An 11,125-nucleotide genomic window follows, 5' to 3' on the forward strand; every position below is an offset into this window, starting at 1 on the left:
TCTCCTACAAGGCACTATAAAATAAGGCTTGTTCTAGATCATGGGTCTGTCCAAAGGGGAATGTTAAGGGGTAGAATGGATGATGGATGCATTGTGGACTTATAACTATAAGATTAATACTGTTATGCCCCAATAATGGGTCTATGATTAAAGGAACGAGACTGATGTAAAGCGAAGGTCAAGCAAAGCCTTATTTCATGCCAAGCATCAAGAATCTAACCGAACGTTCAGAGCCACACTTCTTATGAGAAAAGGCAACCCTTCACTGTTTCACAGTCTAGCTTTTAAGGGCAAAGGCCATGAAGTCAGGCCTGGCCACGCACAGGTGACCAATGAGATTTTAACACACACAGGAAACTCCACAGTGAGGCTAGGTGACCAATTGAGGTTCAATTTACCCTAGTATAGACATTTGACCCAGCCTATTACACCTTGATTAGGATTGGTGCCAAAACGGTTCCCAAAGGGCAGAGAAGTGGGGCATACTCCTTAGTATCTAGGGAGACAATATGCAAACACCGCCCCCCCCCCCCCGCTGATTGATGTCTCCACCTGGCCTGACCCACCCTTGTATATGGGCTTTGCTACCTGGAGCTGATTTCCAGGTCTTGTTTTTAAGTAAATCCCCTGGGGGAAGGGGAGCAAGGACAGTTTCAGGGTTAACCTCAATGGAAGCCTCTTGCTAAAATATAAAAATATAAAATAGGTCCTTACATTACAACAACTCAGTAGGGAAAGTCCCTGTGTGGTGATAAAAGAAGTGATGTAACTTGCATTGCACATTTTATTTTTAAAACGTGTAAGTTGTATTTTTCCCTGCCATGATATCATACTTTATCTTCATCTCTGTCTACTAGTTTAAAGCTAGTTAAACAAACTCAACAATTTTTTTTAAAAAATATTTTATTTATTTATTTAAGAGCAAAAGCCAGAGAGAGAGAGAGAGAGAGAGAGCGCATGAGCAATATGGGGCTCGATCCCAGAACTCTTGAGATCATGATCTGAGCCAAAGGCAGACACTTAACTGACTGAGCAAATGAGACTCCCACAAACTCAACAATTTTATAAAATTTTTATTTGTTGGGGTGCCTGGCTAGATCAGTCAGTAAAATATGTAAATCTTGATCTTGGGGTTGTACGTTTGAAATCCACCTTGGGTGTAGAAGTTTTTAAAAATAAAATCTTTAAAAAATTTTTTTTTCATTTTTATATTTAAGCCGTTGTATGGCAGTGTTGATCACTATATTGTACACCTGAAACTAATATTAACCTTATTTTAACTAACTGGAATTTAAATAAAATCTTTAAAAATAAAATAAAAATAATAATCATAAAAATAAAAAAGAGGAAAAATTATTTGGCAGGCAATTTTCTTAATTGCATTATTATTTATTATTATCATAGTCTGTGTGTGTCGGTGGGAAGTGGCTGGTATTCCAGTGAGATTCATATCTGTGTTACACTGAGGTCCATGTCTGTAGTCAGTCTTTTTTTTTTCTTTTAATTTATTTTCAGTGATCCAAAATTCATTGTTTATGCACCACACCCAGTGCTTCATGTAATAAATTCCCTCCTTAATACCCACCACTGGGCTCACCCAACCACCTGCCACCGTCCTCTTCAAAACCCTCAGTTGTTTCTCAGAGTCCACAGTCTCTCATGGTTTGTCTCTCCCTCCGATTTCCCCCAGCACACTTCTCTCCATCTCCCAGTGTCCTCCACGTTATTCCTTATGTATTGAGTCTTATAAAAACTTTTATTTCTTTCCCTATTCTGCTTTGCATATGCTTATCTTAGATGTTAAAATGTTATAAACCCTCCTGCCTGGTCCATTTTCTCTCTCTTCTCTCATGATTTCTCATGCTCTCCCTGCCAACCCCACATGCCTTACAATATCTGGATATGACTAATTTCTTCCTGAGCTACTTTATTCTACTCTGCCATATGGTTGCCCTTCCCTCTTCTGTACCATAACTTCTATCCCCTGCATTTGTGCTTTAACAATACCTAATTCTTTTCACTACATCTGTATCTTTGAGGTCAATACTCAGTAGTGCAATCGCTGGGTCATAGGCTAGCTCTATTTTACTGGAAAGAAGGGCCATATGCACCCCAGTGTTCATAGCAGCAATGTCCACAATAGCCATTCTGTTGAAAGAGCCAAGATCCCCTTCAACAGACAAACGGATAAAGAATATGTGATCTATGGATACAATGGAATATCACTCAGCCATCAGAAAGGATGAATACCCAACTTTTGCATCAACATGGATGGGACTGGAGGAGATTATGTTAAGTGAAATAAGTCAAGCAGAGAAAGTCAATCATCATATGGTTTCACTTATTTGTGGAACCTAAGGAATAGCATGGAGGACATTAGGAGAAGGAAAGGAAAAATGAAGTGGGGGCATTGGAGGGGGAAATGAAACATGAAAAACTATGGACTCCAAGAAACAAACTGAGGGTTTTAAAGATGAGAAGGATGTGGGGATGGGTGAGCCTGGTGATGGGTATTAAGGAGGGCACATATTGCATGGGGCACTGGGTGTTTTACACAAACAATGAATCATGGAACACTACTTCAAAAACTAATGATGTATTGTATGGTAACTAACATAACATAATTTTTAAAAAAAGGAGAGGGGGACAATACCTAACACTCAATCTTTGCTAGTTTCTTGTTTACCTCCTTTTAAGAGTAAGCTCATTAGTGGTTTTTTGTTTGTTTGTTTGTTTTTGTCTCAACTAAAAGAAGAAAAATAATACACATTATTTTGAAAACTTTTTGAACAGTGTACAAACGTTAGTCAAGTCCACAATGTCTCATCTCTTCTTCCTCCTAACATGGCTAAGTTGAAAAACCCTTTATCTGGGAAAAGACCATTCTCCTGCCACCTTGTGTAAGATTTTGGCTTTAGCTTAGATTATCCTTTCTTTCCTTTTCTGAAAATAAGTTGAAAATATTAATAGCCTCAGTTTCTTCTTCCAAAATATGACTGCTTCTTTACCAAGTGAAAAAGCAACTCATTTTGACCATAGTAAACAGCTTGGACCTACTTTTTTTGGCTCACTCTTTTAGTGAGACAAGTGGAGTGAAGATGACGCACCATTTCCAAATGTATTCATAATTGGTAGACCATACTTCTAACTTGAAGTTTTGTTGCCATTAAACTACGACCAGAATCGCTATAATTACAGAGGTAAATTCTTTATATTTACTATATTTGAAATTACCATATAATACCAAAATAAAATTATGATTATGTGAAGAGTCTGTAATATTAAGAAGATGACTTTGAAATTATTGCTTATCTAAATGAAATTTCCCATTTTATAATCTTGTATAAGCTTCCGTTGTCATTTCCTATTTAAAATCTATTGGAAGGCACTCTTATTTTCCCTTAAATGGGAAGTCAAATGTGGAACAAATTCATCCCAAAGGAACTGATTCTATATTCCACTGAAGACCAGGTGGCTTCCATGTGGCATTTTGCCTCTTGCATATTGTTCATCTCCTACAACAAATGGGGGTATGCTCTTTAGTAAACTAATTCAACTCAATTAGAGACATTGTCTTCAAGGGATAACATCATAGAGACTAGAATCAGAATCATACTTTTGGGAAAATTGGGCCCAGGTTTTTTGTTTTGTTTTGTTTTGTTTTAAGATTTTATTTATTTATTTGACAGACAGAGACCACAAGTAGGCAGAGAGGCAGAGAGGGGGGGGGAAGCAGGCTCTCTGCTGAACAGAGAGCCTGATGCAGAGCTCGATCCCAGGACCCTGAGATCATGGCCTGAGCCAAAGGCAGAGGCTTAACCCACTGAGCTACCCAGGCGCCCCTGGGCCCAGGTTTTGATGGCTTCTTTCCTCAATCTTATAAAACCTATTTGAACTCTACTGGATGCCAGACTGCTTAAAAATATTTGGTCCCTTGTAATTTTAACCTTCCAGTATTCAATGCACCTGATTCATGTAATATCCTATAGTATTTTTGTCAAAGGAAGACTCTCAAAGTGTGTTTCTTGGGAGACACTTTTCAATTGGTTGCTTACATTTCTGCATTTATTATTTGTTCTAGACCATCCTTTGAAGATGGTTGTATTGAATAGACTTGGAGGACAGAAATAGTATCTTTTTTTTTAACTTAACCTGTTGTGTTTGCAAATATTATCTGCCTCTGTTTTGATTCTTCTTGTGGGAACTGAGGCTCAGAACTGATATATAACTCCCACCCCTACACACACACACACACACACACACACACACACACACACACACACACAGAAACACACACACACACAAATACTGTTAATATTCTGGCTACCTCTAATGCTGTGAATAATAAACTATATTATTTCTGAACCATGAGTCTGCGTCTTCTATCAACACCCAAGAAACCACGGCAGACTCATACACCAGCTTTCAAATAAGGGAAAATAATCTCAGATGCTTTATATTTTTTGATAGTGTTACCTACTTCTGAACATATGACTGAACACATATAAAGCTGGCGCCATGACCATTTAGAGCTTCTTCTGTGGAAGAACTATGCATTCACTAGTAAACAAAAGTAGTTTTATCTTTTTTTTTTCCTCCTGGACACCATTTCCTCTCTCACACTGTTGCTCAAATTGGATGGAGTCTAAGGTCCTTTGAGGAAATTTTTGTTTAATGACTCAAAATAAAATAGGAAGATTCTAAAGTGCTAAAATTAATTCTAGATAAAAGGTATAAGTCATGCCAGAAAGGATAGGAATTTTATCTAACAACTGCCTGTTCACCCCTTATTTGTTCATTAACTAATCTCCAAATTCCTGACTAAATCCCTTTTGTAAGCCAGAATGTGAGCTAAAAACTGGGATTTTAAAAAATTTTCATTTGAAATCCAGTTAGTTCACATATATGGTTGTATTAGTTTCATGTGTACAATATAACATATAGCACTCGGTGCTCATCATGACAAGTGCTCTAATTAACCCCCATCACTTATTTAATCCATCACTCCTTTCAGATCCCCTCAAGTAACCATCAGTTTGTTCTCCGTTATGAAATGTCTGTTTCTAGCTTTGTTTCTCTTTCTATGTGTTATTATTTTCCCCTTTGCTTGTTTGTTTTGTTACTTTTATCCCATATATGAGTAAAGGTATTTGTCTTTCTCTGACTGACTTATTTCACTTTTAGCATTATACTGTCTAGTTCCAGCCATGTTATTGCAAATGGCAAGATTTCAGTCTTTTTTATGGCAGAATAATATTCCATTGTATATACATACCACTTATTCTTTATTTATTCATCAATTGATGGATACTTCGCTCTTTCCATATCTTAGCTTTACAAATAATGCTGCTATAAACATAGGGGTGCTAGCATCCCTTTGAATAAGTTTTCTTAAATTCATTGGGTAAATACACACCAACAGGATTGTTGGATCACAAAGGACTTCTATTTTTAAATTTTATGGAAATTCCATACTGTTTTCAAATATGGCTGTATCAGTTTGCATCACCACCAACAGCTCACAATTGTTACTTTTTCTTCTTTTTAAGATTTTATTCATTTGACAGAGAGAGATCACAAGTAGAGAGAGAGAGGAGGGAGCAGGCTCCATGCCTGGCAGAGAGCCCAATGTGGGACTTGATCCCAGGACCCTGAGATCATGACCTGAGCTGAAGGCAGAGGCTTAACCCACTGAGCCACCCAGGCAGCCCCCACAAGTGTTACTTTTTCACATCCTCTCCAACCCCTTTTGTTTCTTGTAGTGTTGATGTTAGCCATTCTGACAGGTGTGAGGTGGTATCTCTTTCTAGTTTTGCTTTGCAATTTCCTGATGATACATGATGATGGACATCTTTTTATGTATCTACTGAACATTTGAATGTGTTCTTTGGGGAAACACTTGTTCATGTCTTCTATCCATGTTTTTATTGGATTATTTGTTTTTGGATGTTGACTAAAAACTGGATATTAAGTAACACACAAGACAGGTTTCCTTGAGCTTAAATTTTATTTGCATGAGTATCATTAACAGGGAAAAATATGCATATGTGTATGTACAAGTGTGTTTATGTATACATCTATCTATCTATCCTCTATCCCCTGTCTTCTAATTGTGGTAAATCCTGTAAGGTGGGGAATGGGATAGTCTGAAGAAATATGCTGCTGGATATGTTGGGTAAGCAAATTTAATTGCACTCAGATGCATTGGATATAAGTGAATCACTCAAATGAGTTATTTAATATTATATAGAAACAAATTAAAATTTTATGTAGTTGAAAATAATAGGTAGTTAAAATAATTTTTGTTGTTTGTTGTTTTTGTGTCTCTTTTGTTTATATATACTATGGTGTGAATGTTTATGTCTCCCAAAATCATATTACAAAATCTAACTGTGGAAGTGATAGTATTAAAACATAGGGGCCTTTGGGAGGTGATTAGGTTATAAGTGGGATTACAGTCCTTTTAAAGGAGACCCCAGAGAGTTCTCTTGATTCATTCATCATGTACGTTTACAGTGAGAAGATAGCCATCTATGAGGAAGTGGGCTCTCCCTGGATCTGCCCATTCCTTAATCTTGAACTTCTCAGTTCTAGAACTGTGAGAAATAAATTCCTGTTCTTTATAAGCTATTCAGTCTATATCATGTCCGTTATAGCAGCCTGCATGCAGAAGGAAACTATGGCCTAAAATGAGAGCAATAAATATAAAGTTTCAGTAAAGTCAGTTGGTACAATGTTTTTTTACTTAGAGAAGACATGCTGCTTCATGTTAAACCTTGATATTGTATATGTTTCTTGAAGGGCCACTTCTTACTCCTTTGTGTGTTTTCCACAAAGTCCAGGATGATGCCTTACATAAAGGTAATATTTTATAAATACTGTTGGAAATATATACTTCTCTAAAATCTTATTTTGCCTACAGATTACTTGGATCCACTTTGCCTTGTGTAGAATATTTGAAATATATTAAGAACAGAATGTCTCTCTAAATAACATTTAGAATCATCATTAAAAGATTGGTAGCAGACTGAAGGAAAAGTCCAAGAAGCTGGCAGAAGCAAAGGACCAAATTTTTGACCTGGCAGAAAAGGATTGGTAAATAAGGAAACAAATCCAAAGAAAGAAGGAAGAATGATGAAACATGACAATGAGCTTAGGAAAGTCATTGACTCCAAGGAATAGAAAGAGGTGCTTATTGTAGGAGAAGTAGGAGTGAGAGAAAAAAAAGAGGGCTGAACATGGATTTGAGAATTCAGAGCTAAAACTGTCCCTCATCTGGGAGCAGAAACAGAGATCCAGATTCAGAGGCAAGGAGGACTCACATCACCATCCACAGAAGCATAGAACAACAAGACATAGTTTCATTCCCTCTGCAAAAGCTATCAATGGAGGAATTCTCTTTACCTAAATATGTGTGGGAGTGTAGTTTGTACATAGCCAAGTCACTTACCTCAAGAGGACAAACTATACCAGCTCTCGAAGCAGGCCTGATAGCTCAAGCAACACCAGCCCAAGCCAAAATCCATTTCCCCTGCATTTGTGAACAATGACAGAGCAGTGGTTCACGTCTAGAACTAGGACGTATTCAGAAGTCAAAGATTGTGTCATGGATTGTGTCTATCAGTTCAGAGGCGGCCTTCAGCTCAACTCATGATCCCAGGGTCTTGGCATCGACTCTGTTCTCAGGTTCCCTGCTCAGGGGTAAGTCAGCTTTTCCCTCTCCAGCTCTACACCCTGATTGTGATCTCTCTGTCTCTCTGTCAAATATGTGCATGTGCATTGTTTGACAAAAAGACAAGGATTGACTGTGGCCAGAGGATGTTTTCTTTAATTTGGACCTAGATCTCTATGGAAGGCAGCCAGGTTCAGAGAACCTCCCACCATCCTCAAATGCCAGACCTTCGCTCAGAGCTCCAATGTTCATTCTCCAGTTCCTTGTCTTCCTGAATATCCTCACCAACCTGTAGCATACACTGTCTGTGGCTCTCTAATGGACCTTTGTTGTCCCACTGTTCATCTTCTGCTGCCTCCATTAGAACACGCCCATCTTCCACAAGAGGCACTGTTTGCTTATCCCATGAAACCATTTGGGGGATGTTCATGAGAGGGTGAAGGCAGGCTTGTGCTGTCACATCTACATGTACTCCTCCAGAGGGTATCTGCAGGACCCTGTGGGAATGCTCCATGTTCTTTGACATTTGAATCCTCTTCAATGCGTCCTTTTGAAGATACAAGTTGTCTTCCTGAAACGGGCACGGAAGTCTTTCAGATGGCTTCACTTGGGCTATGGGTCTTTTCCAACATGCTCCATGCTTGCTCCTGTGGACTCCAAGTACATGAGTCCATTCTGGACCTAAGGTTCTAGGATGTAGAATCTGCCTTTGGTACATCGTCAGTTTTGAAGATTTGGAAGACATTTTGGCTCGATTTCTAGAGACGCTACAAGTGCTCGTTATAAGGGCTGCTAGGCCAGAGGGAGTCATTTTGTGTTTCAGCAGTAAACTTATATTGAACCCATGCAGTAAACTAAATTGACCCTACTCCTCCCAGAGGAGCTTACTCTCAAAGCCTAGATATAAGGGTGAATCAGGCCAGGAGAAGACATCCCATTAGAGGGGCACGCATATATCTACTAGGGTAAATTGAGATCCAATTGTCCACCCATGTGTTACCTAGCATTTTTGTTTTTGTGGTGTAGCAGACTTAGCACGACTGTGCAGTTTTTTTCTGTATTGTTATCTCATTGGCCAACTCTGTATAGCCTGGCTAAACTACCGCTATAAATGTTAGTCTGTGAGGCTGGGAGTGGTCGCCTCTTTGTAAGAGAAGGCCCTGACTGGTCAATATGATTCTCGATGCTTTGTGCAAAATTAACGTTTGCTTGAACTTCACTTTGTATCAGTCTCGCTCCTTTGAATAAGGACCCTATCTTTGGAGGGCCACCCGAATTCAAATGATGAGAACTGAAACAGCATTGGAATTTTTGGAAAAGCCTCTGGAGGTAAGATCATGGGATCCTGCATGGAGCTGCAGGCTATGGCCCACTGGTAGAAGTTGGCAGCAGCCATGCTCCCCAGAGCTGGTGTGGATGCGGAGATGCCCCATCCTCTGCTGGTAGATCGTATGGGGGTTCAAGTCCCCCTGGGTGGTCAGGGGGTTCGAGTCCCCCTAGATGGTCAGGGGGCTCGAGTTCCCCTTTGCGGTTAGAGGGGGTTCAAATACCCCTACGTAAACTCCAGGGGGTTCGAGTCCCCCTGGATAGTCAGGGGGGTTTGAGTACCCCTAGACATTCAGGGGGTTCAAGTCCACCTGGGCGGTTTGGGGGTTCGAGTCCTCCTAGGCGATCAGGGGATAAAGAAAGCCCCCACCAGTGGCAGGTTATGGGTAAGAATCGTTTGGCCTACGGTTGTCTTTGCCTGGTCCTTTTGTTGTCTGTTGTATTGTTTGTTATGATTGAAGGAATGGGGCAAGCAGAGAGTAAAGGGACTCTGACTTTCATCTCTCTGTTCTTCATAATAGATGTGAGGCTTCTCATTCACTCATTTCGTGTGTTAAGGGCTATGACTGTAGCCAACTGGGGTTAGTCTAAGAGTGAGTTAAGGTGCCCATGCTGATGCTCATTGGAGCTGAGCATGGAATATGAGTGCCTAATGGACCACTTTTGGTAAGCAGAACTGGCACTGTGGGATGAACCGACCTTGAGCCAAAGACTTTAAAAAATATTCCCCAGCAGCTGCCGAAACCCCCTTTGTTTTGGGGAATTATTTGCCTTCTCTGGCCTGATGTGGACTGCCTAGCCCCTCCCCCTTGTTGGCGGGAGAGCATGGCATCTGAAGTGGAGATAGTTATTTGTCTGTCTCAAGGTTTTAATGGGTAATTGTTAAAGTGGCTTCCAAAGTCTTTGGTAACCTGAAACTGTGAAGGGTTGCTTGAATGACAAATGGAATTAAATTTGTTGGACATGTAGGTCTTAACCAAATGAGATATAATGCTAGACCATTAGGTCAAAATCTCATCTTGACCACCACACACGCTATCGCGGACCTTCGTAGACTCCAACTGACTGATGGATGGTGAACACCCGAGTGACAGGGTATCAGGCCCTCCTCCTCAACAAACCAAGAGTGATCTCACAGCCACAAGTGGTGCTAAATCCAGCCACACTGCTCCCAGAGGAGCTGGCTGAACATCCACACAACTGTGCGGAGGTCCTAAACCAAGTCACAGGAATAAGACTGGATCTCAGAGACATGCCCTTCCCAGATGCAGACATGACTCTGTTCATGGAAAGAGGTATGTGAGGTATGTGAGGGCTGTGGTAGTTTATCCTGAGCAGGAATTCTGGGCAGCACCCTGCCACATGGAACTTCGGCACAACAAGCAGAACTGATTGAAATCACTTAGGCACTGCAGATGGCTAAAGGTAAAACCACCAACATCAATACGGACCACAGGTATGTCTTTGCTACTCTCCATATACATGGAGCTACTTACAAAGTAAGGAGCCTATTAACAGCAGAAGGAAAAGGAATTAAAACAGAAGAGAAATATTGGGACCCAAAAGAGGTGGCTGTTATGCATGTCTTGCGACACCAAAAGGGGACTGATCTGATTTCAAAAGGAAACCAATTATCAGATCGAGATTTAAAGCAAGCAGCCTGAGAAACAATGCAAGAGCTGGTTACACACCTGGATCTATCCCTACCAGATAAACTGGAGTATTCAGAGGAAGATTTAAAGTATTTACAAAAATGGCTAAATTATATTATAAAGGAGACTGGGCTAAGACTAAAAGAGGAAATTTAATTCTTCTTCGAAGACTAGGTAAGAAATTAGTAGACCAGATACATCAGGGTACTCACCTGGGGTCACTCAAACTCAAGGAACTTCTGGGCTTCTAAATTACGGTGTATGGTTCAGGATATAGTTGATAGATGTGCTCAGTGCCAGGCAGTTAATGTGGGAGGAACTAGAATTGGAAGAGGGAAAAGAGAAAGAGGTAGGGTACCAGGAATTTATTGGAAAATAGATATTACAGAAATAAAACCCGGAAAATATGGGGACAAGTATATGTTAGTTTTTGTAGATACCATTTCAGGCCAGGTTGAGGCTTTTTCCGAGAAAC

This window comes from Mustela nivalis (genome assembly GCF_964662115.1).
Source record: "Mustela nivalis genome assembly, contig: HAP1_SCAFFOLD_314, whole genome shotgun sequence".
Lineage (NCBI taxonomy): Eukaryota > Metazoa > Chordata > Mammalia > Carnivora > Mustelidae > Mustela > Mustela nivalis.